This window comes from Pholis gunnellus (genome assembly GCF_910591455.1).
Source record: "Pholis gunnellus genome assembly, chromosome: 16".
Taxonomy (NCBI): domain Eukaryota; kingdom Metazoa; phylum Chordata; class Actinopteri; order Perciformes; family Pholidae; genus Pholis; species Pholis gunnellus.
In genome coordinates, this window is record NC_136543.1 from 20,410,984 (window position 1) to 20,428,451 (window position 17,468).

General features: G+C 42.9%; 1 gene segment (V, D, J or C); it reads left to right on the forward strand.

Annotated features, from left to right (window-relative positions):
- Positions 1-6,433: 6,433 nt before the first annotated feature.
- The window catches only part of LOC306708309 (Ig kappa-b4 chain C region-like), a 142,683-nt gene continuing 131,648 nt past the window's right edge, over positions 6,434-17,468 (forward strand). Inside the window, exon 1 of the C gene segment in view lies at positions 6,434-6,437.

Here is a 17,468-nt window from a genome sequence, read left to right on the forward strand (position 1 = left end):
GGGAAGGTGTCAGTCCGGCGAGGAGCATTTTTCAGCCTCTCATCGCGCCCTCCAGGGCCCGAGAGTGATGAGCAACCAGCTCGGTAAATACTTTGGGTTTGAACAGAGGAACACTGGCAACAAAAAAAACATCGCTTTACCGGGAAAAGACAAAGCGGTCGTGGGAAGATACCAGATAAAGCCAGAACAGGGAGAACATTACGAGTGTGTGTGACGAGTTTTGGTTTAAATAAACTATTATTACAAATAATATGGGATTGGAGAAGTTATTACATCTAGCAACAGAGACAAAGCGACCTGACTGATGGGACAGTGATCGGGTGTATTTCTTGGTTTAAAGGCGGTGAAACGGTGGTTAAACTCACTTCCTCACAATAAAAGTCCCCCGTTAGTTTGTTATTTAAAAGCTTTTCATTCTGAAGCAGCAAAAATCTGAAAATGTTGGGTTTCTAGGACTCCAAAGAGACCAAAACCCCAAAGTGAGCCGGGTCACCTCGGCATGTGGTCTGGCCGACCGGATCCCGATGCGTTGCCACGAACCAGATCTCTCAGCGGAACGGACTCGCCGGTTTAACGCGTCCCGTCTTTTGAGAGTTCAACCACGGCTAATGTTTCTACTCCATCTTTGCATAAAGCATGTGATCGACTCTATAGCTCCCAGTTCAGCCATGCAGGCTCTGAATTGTGCTCCAGCATAAACGGTCCCAGCTGACCTGGGAACAGCCAACCAGGTCACCGGTCACACTTTTAATTAAAAAAAACCCATCTGTGGCAATTAGACAAAAAGGGCATTTACAGTTAGAATAACTCACAGTGCACACGTCACAGTGTGCGTGTGCGTGTGCGTGTGCGTGTGTGTGTGTGTGTGTGTGTAGTTCCAGGAAGAGGAGTCACTACAGTACAAACACATTATGTTTGTTCCTGAAGGTTGAATGTGTGCTGAGAATACCGTCAGCCGTTTGTACCCACGCCCCCGGTGATGACTCGAAGACCTGAAGACCTGAGACTTGAAAATCCTTCTACATCCGGGGGAAGTGTGTGTGTGTGTGTGTGTGTGTGGGGCAGAGGGGGTGGGGGGTTCAGTCAAGGCCATTTGTCTACGTACGCAGCCCATTTCCAGCTCCTTCTGTGAGGTGCACTGGAAAGCCTGACCGCTACCTATCGGATTAATCACCGCTGACTCATAAAACAACCGTGATGGATGGTGAAGAGCTGCAGACGACCCGCCTCCTCCAGCTCACCGGAGCCCCCGGAACCATCAGAGAAGTCAAATCATTGCACAACAAAGAAACGGCAACTTGAACTGAGGCATCACCCGAAAACACACCCGAGTGCGAGGATACTCTGCTGAGGTTTCACGGAACAACCCTCTTACATCATCCATCTGTGTGATGTGCAATGCGTTTGTCATTAACTTGGTGCCGATACTTTTTCCCCCGTCCGCTTCCACTTCAGTCAGTGGTTCCCCTGCGTTTTCCCAGAATGCCTTTCAACAGCCCCCTCCCAAGAGAGTGGGCGTGAACGTGTTGATTTTACTCAAAAGAAAAGGTGGGCCGTACGCAGAGATGCAAACAGCCTGAAAGTGCGATCACTGAGCTGTATCTGTATTCACAGCGGTGCCCCTCACTCAAACGTGTCCTGTGGCTGCAGTGCATTCTGGGCTACTGTCTCTCTCTCTCTCTCTCTACCCTCGCGTTCATGTTAAACGTTGGCGTTGCGAGAGCTGCTCTCGGTAGAAGCTTCTGCTCTGTGATTTTGAGGAACCGATCACAGAGAGCTCACGTCTTCAAAGCCATTTAAAATCATGTGTTCTGATTTTTCTGACATCTTAAAGACTAAAACAACTTACACATTCATTAAAAAACACAATTATGAGATGAACCAATAATAATCATTACTTGCATCTGCACTATGTTTAATCTTAATATCTTTTGAGTTGTGGACTGACATCACCCAGGGCTCTTTCCACAGATTTGAAGTGTTTTTTTTCGGCTGTATTTGAAATTTAATTAGTCACTTTGTAAAGCAACACATCAGAATTTCATTATGTGGCCGACAGGGTCGATTCCACCTGTGTCAATGATGGAGGATGTGAAGCACTTCTCTAACGTAGCCTCACTTTAGCAAAACCGGTGTGGCTGTAGGTGTGCAGCAGCTCCAAAAAAACCTGGGTGCAAAAAAAAAAACACATCCTCAACCACACATGGCCCTGCAACCATATGCACCATGATATCATCCACAGACACGCACCTACACACACTCCCACACTCATGCATGCACAAACACAGTAAGTTAGGCTAACCTGAGCACCTGTGAGCCCTGCAAGGCAGCAGTGCAGAGGGGGGAGCAGTTAGTTTCTCTGCATTAGCATGATGCATTAGCATTCATGAGGCAATTATGCTCACACTGGAGCCAGTCGTGTGTGTGTGTGTGTGTGTGTGCACGAGCTGTCTTTTACTTAATGACTTCTTTGTGGCAACACACACACACACGCATACAAACACACAGATGCATTGTTGGAAGCTGCATGTATGGACGCTGCTGCTGCTGCATTCAGTGCTCCACAGTGAGCCACAAAATGGGAGGGTTTTGTTGCATTATGCCGAGGCGTTACTGTACTGCACGTTATGTATAGCAGCAGATGAGACAACAGCCTCATGATGAAACCTGTTCGCCCGTCTTTAAACACACTGCTGCAGCACCACAACACCGACCAAACGGCAGCAGAAAATTCAAAATACAAATACCCGTTTTGTGTTTTACGCAGGGGCTCCACGGAGAGGATGCTGATCCTATAGATGCGGCACCAGTCACCATGCCCCCCCCCCCCCCTCCTTTTTTTAAGGGGGGGGGGGGGGGGGGGGTGAAGAAAACCGAGAAGAAATAATAGTGCCTCGTATGACTTTGACTAAATGTTTCCCCCCCTTTAATAAATCAATGGAGGCTCAACAATAAAGCGCAAACGTTGCAGTGCCACACATGCGCCCTAGCAGTTGCAAATGTGGCATCAATGACGCCTTTAAGTTACCATCACCCGTCAGGTATAACAACAACAAAAAGAGCATTGAGGATGTGATGATGTTAATACGACACCCCCCCCCCCCTTTTTCTCCTCCTAAACAAATGTGACATCTTTTGAAGTTACGCACGGTTTAAAGGTGTGATATCACTCCAATTCACAACAAGCGGTGCTCACAAAGGTTGGGTTTTTGGGGGTTTATCTTTATTTTATTTTTTTACCTGCTTTCCTCTTCGCCGTCTTCGCTATCGTGATTCCTGGATTGAGAAGGAGAACGTGTCACCTACATGTTTCATTGTAAATCCCAGGTCTGGAAAAAGGGAAATTGATTAGCCGCAGTGAAAAGCCTCGCTCGTCGTTCCCCTCCAGTACAATAAAAAAAAAAACAACAACACAAAGAAAAGCGTATAAAACCGTTTAGAGGACGCGTTTAAAAAAAGAAGAAAACAGTCGCGTTATTTCAGTTGTTATCGTCGCGGTGCAGAGTGTGTGATGCTCCAAACGCTCCACGTACGCGGCTGATGTTGCTCCCTCCGCCTCTCCGACACACACTGCTCCTCACACGGGGTCCGCCGTGCTCCGTGGCCGAGGCATCGATTGGGCAAATACGGCACTAGCCAACTGCTTTGCATTCCTCAAGTACTGAGGAGGAAATGATCGACCAATCACGGAGCGGGGAGAGTTTGCAATCGGGTCCGCTCTGATTGGCTGGAGTCGCGTTCGAAAAACCCGAAGTGGTGACTTCCCGGTACCACGCGCGCACCTGTTACTGGCTGACAGTTAATTGTAAATATTAATGGGCAGACCGTTAGTGCGGCTAAATATTAATGCGCAGACCGTTAGTGCGGCTAAATATTAATGCGCACACCGTTAGTGCTGCCACCGCTAAATATTAATGCGCAGGAAGAAGAAAAAGTCATCAGAAGCAGCTTTATTGGCCATGTGTGTGTGTAGGCATACAAGGAATTTGACTCTCAACGTACATACAGTTTACAATAAACAAGATGTACAATATCAATATAAATATATATCTAAATGTATGTATATGAACATAAACCAACAACAATGAAACTGTAACTACAAGAATCTATGTTTCTTATACTTCACATATTTTATTAATATGCCAGAACCCAAATATTTTAAACCCTCTTGGCCTTCATTACACTTGCAACATATAGGCCAACATTTGTATGTTTAGTTACTATGATAATTGTGTTTACTTTTGCTAATAGATGTATTACTATTTATTTAAGTTGTTCTAAAAATTGCCAGAGTATTCCTTCAATAAAAGCTTGTCCATCCTTTTGTAGAGTTGATTGCTTTGTTAGCATGAAACAGCCCAATCGTTTGTACTAACTTTGCATTTTATGATTAGCAAACTTACAGAAGGTATATTTACCATTTTGAGGCAAAAAAAAAAAACGCACAGTGAGGCACAACAATAGGCTACAAGAGATATAAATGCAGGATTTAATGACATTTAAAACATTTAGCAGCAATGTGTCTTGCCATAGATAGGACCAGATTTCATTGGAACTACTTTCTCTGTTCTATGGATTAATAATGCTTTGAACAGCACAAACGTAACTTATGTCAAAACACACCACCTGCGTGACCAGATAGCAGAGGCAAATGAGAAAATGTGTTTTTTTTTTCTCATATAATTTGGGTGAACTGAGCCCTTTATAAAGAGAATAAAGTATAGCCATAAAAGTATGCTTTATGCAATAACTTGTGATTTCCCAGGCCCACCACTCCCCATTGTAATGTGTAATCATCCTATTATGGTAATTGACTTTCCACCATTAATACACCAGACTAATAAGGTGTGTGAACTCTCTTCTGTGAGTTTAATATGAGTTTCGGTGGGGTTGCCCCCCCCCCCCCCCCCCCTCCTCCCCGTTCAATGGCCTGCTTGATGAATGGGAGGAAGAGGAGGGAGGGGGGAGGATGCAGAAGCGCCAAGTGATAATGCGGTGTCATCAGTTACCTTGACAACCGCAGCCTGCACATCTAACGTGTTAATTATGATTTTTTTTATTTTTGCCAGGAAATTAGCAGAGGCTTGTTCCCTTGTTCCCTTGTTGCCTTGTTCCCTTGTTCTTGTCCCCCCCCCCCCCCCCCCGGCCTCTGTGGCTCAGGCCTTTTGCCTCCATCACTCTCTGCTGACTCCCGACAGCAAGAGAGAGAAAATATATAATATGCAAATCTCTACGGCGCTCGTGCCTCCTCGAGCCCCCGTCCTCAGACTCCTCGGCAATAAAATCGGTACTGATGCAAAAAGCGACAGGCAGCACCATCTTAACCCTGCAACGAAAAAATAAATAAAAAATAAGCAGCTGCAGCGCGAGAGATACAAACGCTGCATGTGTATGCGTTCACAGTTTAGCAGCAGCACGGCGGTTTTATTTATTTATCATGTGCACACAAGCGTGTCACTGGAAAAAATAACAGATCAAATAAGTGACCTCAGCAGGAAGTGAGGTGTTTCATGTTGACGCCTGTCAGCGTTTCAGCCACGTGGGAGTAAATAATATGTCCTTTACAAAGCTTGTAGGTTGGAGTGTTGCTTGTGATAAAAACAACCTTCAATATGAATTATATTAATCATACTGTCTAAAGATTTAACATGCGTTTTCTTCACGTATTTCGATACTTTGATTCTGCTTCTTTTGATGTTTCAGTCAGTAGTGACCCTGGCGTTGCCCTCTTTAATAACATGACAACGGTTCCTCTCTGGCTAACGTGGAATTAGATTAACTTTTTATTTATTCATATTTATGCAAATGTAAGTCTTTATATAACGACCTAATGTGTCCCTGAGTTTCCCTTATGATTAAATAAGTCCAATAAGGGACGAAGAAAGGATTTTAAAATACTCTGGTCTGATACGACGGAGTGATTTTTGGCTGTGAGAATAATTATAACCAAATAGTAAAATATCCCTTTGAGTATGTTATTTAATTTTTAAATGTACATGTTACAAATATCCATGAAAGAAATGTAAAGAAAGACAATGTTGAAGTGTAAAATACTCTGTTGATGTATTCATTTTATGTTATTAATTAAATGTGGCATTCATTTCCTTTCAATCACCAAAAAAGGGGATTTGGAACTATAAGTTGTCAGTCATTAATTATTATCCATGGAGAGTATTTCCACGCATTATTTTATCCCTAAAAAGTTGCAAAAAGCCTTCACATCCTCCGAAATGTTGAGGACGTGACCTCAGTGGTTGCTGCTGCCCCGAGTGCCTGTTATCATGCCCCAAAGAACGTCATCATGGTGGGCACTTTGTGTCCTGTGATCTCTGTTTGAGGCTTTTTCAACCACTCTGAACATTTCACAATCATAAGATTTCAATATAGTATACTATGAAGCTTCTGAAATATGCAATCTTGAACACATGTCAGTATGTGTGCATGTAAAATGATACATTTCCACCCTGATGATGAACTCAAGTGTTTAAAAGGTTAACTCTGACCAGCGTTGTGCTCTGCAGGTCTGCCGTCTTCTAACCTCTGCAGTTGGATTCTTCAAATTATCGTCCACTTTCATGCAGATGAATATTTTAGTCCAGGTTTGTATGGTTTCAGTGGAACGAGCGGCGCTGACCTGAATTCAGCAGAAACGCTGCGGAGGACTCGCAGATGGAGAAGCTACATGTTGGTCTCTGCAGAAATAGCCAGAGGAGTTGGCACACATCTACCCAACTGTTAGCCAGCTGTTCCCTCACCAAAGACAACTCTGGTGATCCTTTAATATATATCTCTCAACGTTATGCACATGTCACCGCTCACAGCGAGAGCACATGACAGGTTATAGTAGGAAGGTCAACATTCATTTCACTGTGAAGTCAGAAGGTCCCTGCAGGTGTTATTGCAGTGATTTAGCTTGTCCTATAGGGCATTTTCATAACAAGAGCTTTAAATATCAATACATCAATATACCTTCACTAAACTTGCAATCGATGCACAGCAGGAGATCAATTCTGTGCAGCACACTAAATTAAAAGGGGGGTTTCAGTGTGTGTGTGTGTGTGTGTGTGTGTGTGTGTGTGTGTGTGTGTGTGTGTTCAGCCCTCACTATGGAGTGCTCTTGAGGAGATTTGATTTTAAAAAGTCACGTAAAGATAAAGCACAGACAGATTTGGTTTCAGTTGTCCCAACAAGTAATTTATGATAATGATGATTGAACCAAAGCCAAACCTGAAACCTAAAAGCAATTGGAGATCTTTATGGTCAGCTGATGTCAAAGCATTGAGTGTTTGTGTGTCAGTTTACTACCAGAGGGAATAAAACAAAGCCAATGCCAGAAAAAAACTCTTGAAGTTGATTAGTTAATCCATCCGTGCAAAGGTGCTCAGATTACAGAAAACAGACGTTTTTGATCCTGAAAGAGCGTCATTCCAAATTTGAGGCACCTGTTTGTCATAATTACCTAAATCAATCAATTATTTTTATATAATTAAATGATCGGACTTACAGCAGCATTATGGAGGATGTGGTCATATGTCGAATACATTATTTAAATACAGTACTTTTGAGATTTTAGTCAAATGTAATGAGATAAAGATAAAATGTAGACATTAGAAAATGAGATCCAAGATGACACAATTAAATCCAACATTTATTTCATTTGGAGACCGGAGTTCACATCCAGTTAATGTTGGAGCTCAGTAACAAAACAAACAAATGTTGGCATTGTGCATTAAAAGAAACTTGAAGATCATGCAGGGTTCTGTTCAATATTGATGGCCTGTTGTTAATTGTTGGATGGATTACTGAACGGGGCTACCGGCCACAGGCTCAGGGGTCTTCACCTACAAAATATCACTCAAAGAGACACGTACCAACCGGGAGGACACTCAAAATGACTACAAAGAAACCAAAGAACGATAAAGAGCAAAAATATCCACAAAAAGAAGTAAGTGCAGAGAGAGACAAAGTAAACAGAGAGAGACAAAACAACCACAAAGTAAGTTGTAAGTAGCCTGGACAGTTAGCCTGACAGTTAGCCTGACAGTTAGCCTGACAGTTAGCCTGGACATTTAGCCTGACAGTTAGCCTGGACAGTTAGCCTGGACAGTTAGCCTGACAGTTAGCCTGGACAGTTAGCCTGACAGTTAGCCTGGACATTTAGCCTGACAGTTAGCCTGGACAGTTAGCCTGGACAGTTAGCCTGACAGTTAGCCTGACAGTTAGCCTGGACAGTTAGCCTGACAGTTAGCCTGACAGTTAGCCTGGACAGTTAGCCTGACAGTTAGCCTGACAGTTAGCCTGGACAGTTAGCCTGACAGTTAGCCTGGACATTTAGCCTGACAGTTAGCCTGGACAGTTAGCCTGGACAGTTAGCCTGACAGTTAGCCTGACAGTTAGCCTGGACAGTTAGCCTGACAGTTAGCCTGACAGTTAGCCTGGACAGTTAGCCTGACAGTTAGCCTGACAGTTAGCCTGGACAGTTAGCCTGACAGTTAGCCTGACAGTTAGCCTGGACATTTAGCCTGACAGTTAGCCTGGACAGTTAGCCTGGACAGTTAGCCTGACAGTTAGCCTGACAGTTAGCCTGACAGCTAACTGAGTCTATGGAACAGGCCTCTTGATCTCTTTCTTAATTTTAGTGAAGTCCCCTGATTAAATAAAAGTTGAAGATGTGGAAAAATGAAAACGTTAAAAAAGGATCGTCATCATAAAGACCCCTTGAGAATGACAATAGCACCTCTGACCATAAACAAAAACAAAAGATCTGGTGTTTGTGTGACAATTGGAGGAAATATGCAATAATAAGCATCAGGTCTTAGTTTTCAAGCATGTAATGTAATGAGTCACACATTATTCAGCATTGATTGCAGGGGTCTGTTTGGCTTCTCACAAAGAATATTGTAGAAAATACAACCACAGCGTGAGCCTCAGTTTATACACCATCAAGCAGGTGTGCTTGTAAAAGATGCTTCTGTGGATGAAAATGCAACAACAGAAAAAAGCTGAACAGAGATTTTTTTTTTTTTTTACAAGAGCAGAATTAGAGCATGTGGAGGAGGAAGACATGGCCGAGCAGATATGATTCAGAGGGGCAGCGTGATGTGAGGTGAACCTTTAATGATCCCCTTGTGGATTCAGTCCGCCCGTCAGCCGAGGATGAGGAGGGACTCGTCTCTGATTAGAAGAGGAAGGTCCAACCGACAACAAGGTGTTAGTGGACACCTGATCTGTTTTCTCCCCCCCACACTCTCTCTCTCTCTTCTCTGGACAGGAAATCAGTAAGACCCCCCCAGAGGATTTCTGCACTCGATGTGGCTGCTGTTGATGAGTGTGTGAGAGAGAGAGAGAGAGAGAGAGAGAGCGAGAGATTGACAGAGAGAGAGAGAGACAGAGAGACAGAGAGAGAGAGAGAGAGAGAGAGAGAGAGAGAGAGAGAGAGAGAGAGAGAGAGAGAGAGAGAGAGAGAGAGAGAGAGATCTGTTGGCAAACAAAAAATCAGTAAATACCCCTCTGGTGAATTTTATAGCTTTTACATCTCATTAAAAAAAAGGCCCTTATAGCCTAACGTTGATTGTATTCACGCCTCAAAAAATCATAAAAGTGGTGTTCATTTATGAAGATTATCTTAACGAACAAAACGTGAAAGTATCACAAACTTTCATTTTAGTTTATTTTCTGAAATCAGCCAATAAAAAAAAAGTCTCATCGTCTGTTTAATGGAGGGAACCAGAGCGACGCTAACTTCCTGTTGGCCGACAAAAACACGCCAGGGAGGCCTTTGATGTCAAACTTTATTAATCCTTTCGACTTTGACAAAGGCAGCGCGAGACCAGATCCACTCCTTCCTTCCTCTACCTTTCACAATAAAAGAGCTTAGACATACACACTGAGTAACTGTTAACCAGAGGGAACTCTGGGAATCAGTCAGAGCATTTAGTCAACAGACTCAATAGATTTCATGCAACACATTCATGAGGACGTGTTGCTCCTTCCGATGTCCTGTGATTGAGTCTCAGTGTAGTTTAGTTTAGTTAAGCTGAAACTGCATTTAAACCTCCCAGAGAGGCTGCTGAGAGCCTTTCTGCAGCTGTGGGGCTTTTCTTCTTCTTCTTCTTCTTCTTCTTCTTTCTCGCAGTACAAGCAGCTGCACTGAGCCTCCGGCAGGGAAAAACTTTCTCGGGGCATTTTCCAAACGTCTGCTTCAGCAGCAGCAGCACCTCCAACGCTCGTCTCTATAGTAACATGTATGAACGGATGAGCGTCAAGCCGGAAAAATGTAGGTCAGAGGAAAAGATGGCGTCCGTAAGCACGCAATAAGGTATGCACGAGAGGAATATATAGGAACGTGAGGAGGTAAAGGGATTCCTTTAGATGTGTGTGTTTGATATTTCAGATAAAAAAAACTAAATGAAGAAGCACATTTGAACCACGTCTGTCTTCCTGTGTTGGTATGAAGAGTGTTTCGTTTATTAAAATATGTTCTACGTTGTGTTTTGTAAAGCGGAGAGAGAGAAGGAGAAAGAAAATGAGGTCTTTGTTTCCTTGTTTTCTCCTCTTTCTTTCTCATTATGTTCAGCCTTTACATCACTTCCTCCGGGGCAGGATGGAGGAGTGTGTGTGTGTGTGTGTGTGTGTGTGTGTGTGTGTGTGTGTGCGTGGGGATGTTTCATGCCCTGCTCTCAGTGGTGGACCTGCCAGACCTCAGCAGAGTCAACAGACAGAGATGAGTCAAAGTGTCCTCTGGCCAGCAGAGAGTGCGTCACTCATACACATGAGCAAACACACACACACACACACACACACACACACACACACACACACACACACACACACACACACACACACACACACACACACACACACACAACCCATGTATGCAAAGATACCAACGCTGCCAAGTGAAAACTCTGTATCTCCAAAATATCAAATGTGAGGAAACCAATATATTTACATCCTGTTGGTTTTTATAAGTCTTAAATCTCCCTCAAGAAAAAGCAAATCGGCCCAAAACTTAAATTGAAGTGAAGACAAGTCACTTCTCACAAAAAAGGCTTTTAGCTTTAGCCACTTTTCTAACTGCATGTGGAACAAAAGAGGAGGAACGCATCGGCTTAAATAGTTTAAACACGTGCTTTTAAACTGGCTACATGTCTCACAACGCAGTCATGCATCTTAATCTGCTAATCGGACCGTAAACAACGAGCCTCGTCTTTGCCCGGATATCTGCTAGCTTCACTGGAACACCAACAATGTAACGCGATGGGGACTCGTTCGCTTTTTTGCAGGTCGTAAACTAAATGAAACAAATGAAACATTTGATCAAAAGGCTCATCACGTTATTATAATTCACCGTGAGAAACGTGCCGACACAACGTCCAATAGTCGTCTAGAGAAAACCAGCAAATGCCAACGTCACAGTCAGAGGGATTCATCCTCTGGGGATCATGAACGTGTAATTATATTTATGGTAAACCGTCAAGGAGCCTCAGGAAGTGTGCTTTTAATGAACAGCTCCGATTTAAAATCAAGTTATGCAGCGCTTAAGGAAAAACAAAGAGCCGTTGAGCTGATTAAAGGGTCTTTCCATCAGTTTTACAAATTAAGGTCAGTTTACGCATCGTGAAAAAGTACGACTCCACCTCCCGAGTGAGCTTTCTGACGTATAACCCTGATGATGTAAGAGTGACATCATCAGCAGGATTTTTTTTGCAAAGAAATTGCTCTTAGGTGAGGAGTTTGGAAGATTTGGCAGGCAGGGACGGTCTGATACAAAATATGTTGCATGATGGGAAATGTAGGATCCAGTGTTTTTGGGCTTAAAATCGTGGACGACTCAGACTTCAAAGCTATGAGTGTCGCTTCATGATCTCAGTGTTGTTGCGACAGCAGTACACCTACTGTGTACACACACACACACACATGTTCACCCCCTATAGACCCCCCCCCCCCCATCATAAATAAATAAATAAATGCAAACCCCTGCAGGCGGTGACCCAGGGTAAGTCATGTTATGATGTGGCGTACATGCAGCCAGCCATCCAAGAAGAAGAAGGCGAGCATGAGGCTCTGCTGCAAAACACGACCATATGGCGGAAACATCGCCGTATGTCCCGGTTTAAAAACTGTGTGAGGAGTAAACAAGCGTCGCTCAGCCACATGAAAGCAGCCAGAGTGTAAATAAGTGAGGCGGTGGAGGCCCAGAGGTGTGGTGTGTGTGTGTGTGGGGGGGGGGGGGGGGGGGGGGGGCTACATAGCACCGAGGTGCCCTTTAGCAACACAGTTCATTCACTCCTGGTAGCTGTGAAGGAGCTGCTCAGTGGACGACACAGGAAGCTGCAATGGGTTCTGGGAAAAAAAGGTGTGCGTGAGTGATGTATTTGTATTGTTTATAAGCAGTGTGACATTTATTACATGGTTTAATGTAGTTGTAAACAGATATAAGAACATTTAAAATAATATAACAATTATAAAGACATATTACTTCTTTTGTTTTACTATCTTTTTATTCATTATCTGTTCATACAGCTGTTTCCATTCATAGGTGTTGACATTGATAAACACATTATATATATATATATATTATAGTGTGTTGTAAATCCATTATTAAATATCAATATGCTGCTTATATTGGTGTTAAAGTGTATTATTATTTATTTTGTGGAGTCAGGAGTCTTGTATCTTAAGTATTTCATTATGTTTCTTGTGTCTTATGTTTAATTGAGTGTATTTTCTATGTTCCACTTGACTTATTAATAATAAATACCTAAAAGGTGAACTTCAAAGCATGTGTCAAACTTTTAATGTGATTTTGAAACTCTAGATAAAGCGCTTTAAATACAACCACAGAATAAATCTATAGAAACGAGTGCAGGAACTATCGGAAGTCAAAGCATTCAGTGTGCAAAATGTGCTTTTAATGAGCATTCATAATTCACCACATACGTTTTAAGTACTTTTACTGTAAATGTAAATATTGTAGCAGGTGCAAGTAGAGCTAATTTTAACTACTTTATGTCGCGTTCGTGTGTAAATATTTTATGACATTATATGTTTTAATCTGTTATAACTACATCCATCCAACAAAGGCAACAAACTAAAGCGTAAAATATAAAAAAAGAATACAACTTAAATTGTATAAAATTATAAAATTGCACACAAATAAATCTCTAAATTGTATAATATTTAAATAAATGTAGATTAAATGAATGAAGTGCTGACATGAGGCCAATGAGCTCCTGCTAATGTGTTTCTCTGAGAACAAGCGGCAGACGTAGCCACTAAAGCCTCATTAAAGCTTTATTGTTCCATACGGCGGCTCGTAATGCAGCCGCGCTGACAGCATGAAGAGGTGCAGGGAAGCGCTCTCTTCCTGTTTAACGGTGAGGTGACAGGTGCAGCAGTAATGCGCTGCTGCTGCTGCTGCAGAGGGTTTCACAAGTCAAGCAGCAGCACAGTTAACGTTTATTTTCCAAAGCAGGAGAGTCGACGACGTGAGGAGGCTGAGAGTTCTCTCCGTGTTGCTACGGGAATAATTGATTTGTCATAAATTAAGATTTTTCTCCCCAAAGACGGGGATTCCTTGAGGAAAATAGCTAATATTAAATAATGACGGTTATGTATTGGACAGTAGTGGAAAGTAACATTTTTACTTTATTTGTATACTCCAGTACATTTCTCCACTGAGGTGCAAAACACACGTTTTTCACATAATGGGTACTTTTTACTTTTGATACTTTAAGTACATTTAGCTGATAATACTCCAGTACTTACTGAAGTAGGATTTCAAAAGCAATGAAGTATTCTTATAGTGAGGAATCACTATTTTTACTTCTTTATAAAGTTGTACAGGTTTATCATTATGATGATGCTGTTAATCACTCAGGAATTATTTAAACAAAGCTTCTAAATTCACAAGAGGGTTATTTACTGGCACATTTTATATCGTAGAACAAAACGTTTAAATATTTAAAAAGCTTTTGTTGACGACGTAGACTGTATATAAGCAGTGGACTGCCGCTTTGAAGCCTTGAGTTTGGCGTTTTGGCCGTCGCCATCTTGTTTTTTTTGCAACCAGTAAACAGGAAGTGACCATATCTGGTCTGAGGAGTGACGTACGTATAAGTCTCTGGTAGAGACCTGTCAATCATAGTAAGCCCCGCCCTAAAGCATCCCCTGCTTTATGGTCTGTGTGACTCTAAATGGACCATCATTTACTAAATGAACATCATGCTGTATTGAAGAAGACTTGAAACTAGAGATTGAGACCATAAACTCATGTTTACAATGTTTACTGAGGTAATAAATCAAGAGAGAAGTAGAGTCATTTTCTCATAGACTTCTACACAACCAGAGGAGTCGCCCCCTGGTGGACACTAGAGAGAATGCAGCTTTAACACATGAAGCATTGGCTTCTCTCTTCAGAACCGGAGGTGAACGTCTGATTAACAACGGACCTCATTTCAAAGCATCCAACCAAAAATAAAAAAACATTTACTTTGAGACGAGGAAATTCGAAGTGGAAAAATGTTAACGGACAAATCGTTTGACGTATCGATTGCTGTCGAGGTGAAATAAGTAAATTCAACAATAAGTAAAAATGTTTTGAAGATTAAAGAGAAAGCGTCTGAAACGGATCACAAACCATCACACGAGTGCAGTTTTCTGAAAAGTACTTCTTTTATTAATATTTTACAATCCTTTATTCATGGTTATGTCATTATTTACTTTATCAGCGCCACTTTGCAAGTGTCATTATTCCATGCTGTCTGACGACAACAACAACAACAACAACAACAAAAAACAACAAAAAAAAACCAAAAAGGAGAGGTTTGGAGAATGAGAGTCTATACAACACGTTTGTCAAGGGGCAGAGAGAGATTCACTCTGACCTCGTTGACCTCTCATCCCGTCCGCTTGTCAACAAAACAAAAAGTAAACAAAAAAAGTTAAAAGCAGTCGAGTGAATAAGTGTAGAGTTGTCCGTGCGTCCGTCCCGTCTGGCTATAAAAAAAAAAAACACCCCACACTCCTCTTGAGAAGTTTCTGCTCTTTAGACAAAGAGCAGGGGTCCTCACCCCCCCCCCCCCCCCCCCCCCCCCCCATCTCTGACAAAATTATTCTACTACAGTGAATCCAACAAACACAAAAAGACAAAGATGGTGTCTCTCTTCCAGGAGCGGCTCCAAACATTGGAGGATAATATTGGCAGTTCTAAAAAACACACAAAAAAACCCGGTGAAACTGGTTTAAAGGGAGCGAGAATCCCAAAAATGAACGATACAAATTTAAATTTTTTTTATAATTTTGGTTGCGAATCTGTCGGGAGAGATTATCTAAAGTCGTTGTTGTGCTGTGGCGACGGGGAGCTGCTGGCGGATACATTTCCTCATAAAAAATGATCTATCAAATACTTCCTGAGAAATAAAGGAAATATCTACCTGGCATGAAGAGAGGAGGAGGAAGAGGAGAGAGAGAGAGAGAGAGAGAGAGAGAAACAGGAGGAGGAAGGGAGTGAAAAATCCAAAAATGTTTGGGTGATTCAAAATAAAAAAAAAAGACAAAATAAGGAAAACGATAAGCTGCTGTGTGTTTCGGCAGCAGAGGTCAGGAAGTGGAATGACTTGTTGGTTTGTGAGAGCTGAGAGTGTGTGTTTATCATGAGTGTGTGTGTGTGTTTATCGTGAGTCCAGGTTGAAAACCCTTCAGTGTGTGAAACGTGAAGCGGAGAGCTGGAGGACAGAGGAGGTGTGGGCAGCAGTGCTGGTGTTTGTGCTCTTCAGCACAGAGAGAGGAGGAGGAGGTGAGGGAGGGAGGGAGGCTGGTGGGAGACTAACAAACTGCCCATCCAGCTGCTGGTAGCATCCAACACCCACGATCGCTGCTGGAGCTGTTTGTTTAAACCACCACTACTGAACAGCATCGTTTCCTCACCGGTCCTATCTCCTCATGCAGATGAATCCTGGTTTATTGTGTCCTGATCTGTTCGCTAACGCTTCTGTTATTTACCTTCCTTCCGAGAATTAGACGAGAAGATCGATACGCCAACTTTACTGGGAGTTATGCGAGGGACACTTTACAAGAAATGAACATCAATAACTTGTCTTTTAACACTGGATTAAACAAACAATGTGGAACGTGTTGATAAGCGAAGATAATTCTGTTACATTTAGACAGAGCCAGGCTAGCTGTTTCCAGTCTTTATGCTAAGCTAAGCTAACTGGCTGGAGCTTCATATTTGACCGTGCAGACGCGAGAGTTGTATCGATCTTCTCGTCCACCTCGCTGGGCAAGAAACGACTCGTGAAAGCTCGAAGGGCCAAAGCCTAAAGCGGTCGGGTTTACCGGTTCCGTGTCGAGGCGACGGAGCTCAACGAGCCCTCGTTGCAGGAGCACCGGGAGAACCGGAGAACACCACGGGAAAATACTCACATTAACCAGCAGACGAGGGGGGCGTCGGAGCGAGAGGTCGCTCCTTCGGTTTGGATTTGTTTGGAGCGGAAACTTAACGACCCGTAACTGAAGTCGTAGCCGATGTCTTTGAAACCAAGCTGAAACCAAGCTCAGCTTCTCTTTGGGGGGGAACGAATGTTCACTAATGTGGAGGTTTAATGGAAGTTCAGGTCTTTTCGTTGCCTCGTTCTGCATTTTTTTGGGGTAACAGTTGAACGTCTGGGTAGCGTTTGTACTTTCAAAAATGATTTCCAATCGTTTTAACGTTTCCGGCAGCGAGATATTTAGTGAAATGACGTTACAGAGCGAGTCCGAATAATTAAGCTCATATCAGCACATTCTCTATTGTCTGTCTGAAAACAATGATATAATGCATATAAATGACGTTTGTCCAGAGATATATCAGAAGAGGGTTCGCCTCTCTGTTGCCGGTGAATTTATCGACGCGTACCTAATAATCCGAGCGCACGTCTGAAGCCTTCTGGTATCATACAGAGAATAAACCAGGCAGAGCCTCCACGTTACCGGTTCTTACAGGTTACGGGTCGCTGAGTTCCTGCGGCTGACCTCGAGTCAGTTCACATCCCGTCTGACGCTGGATTTACCAAAAATCAAGCCAAATTCTACACGCGAGTCCAGACATGGAGCACCGACACAGCACAGACTCAGTGTGTGTGTGTGTGTGTGTGTGCTGTGATTAACCAACTATCTTTGGTTCTTAAGGGGCTAAATAAACAACATACGAAGATAACACCGAGGGGGGAAAGCTCACGAAAGTCTGATTATAATATGTGTGTGTGTGTGTGTGTGTGTGTTTTATCTGCCAAAACAAACCAGAGCCTTGATATAAAGAAAGTTCCAGTTCAGGAAAAGATGAAAAAAAAAAAAAGAGGCCTGATTATGGAGAGGAGGGAGAAAGAGGAGGAAGAGGAAGAGGAAGGAGGATGACAGGGTGGGAGGAGCAATCACTGCCGGGGTGAGGGTGACACGAGGGAGGGTTGAAGGGTCACCCGCTCACA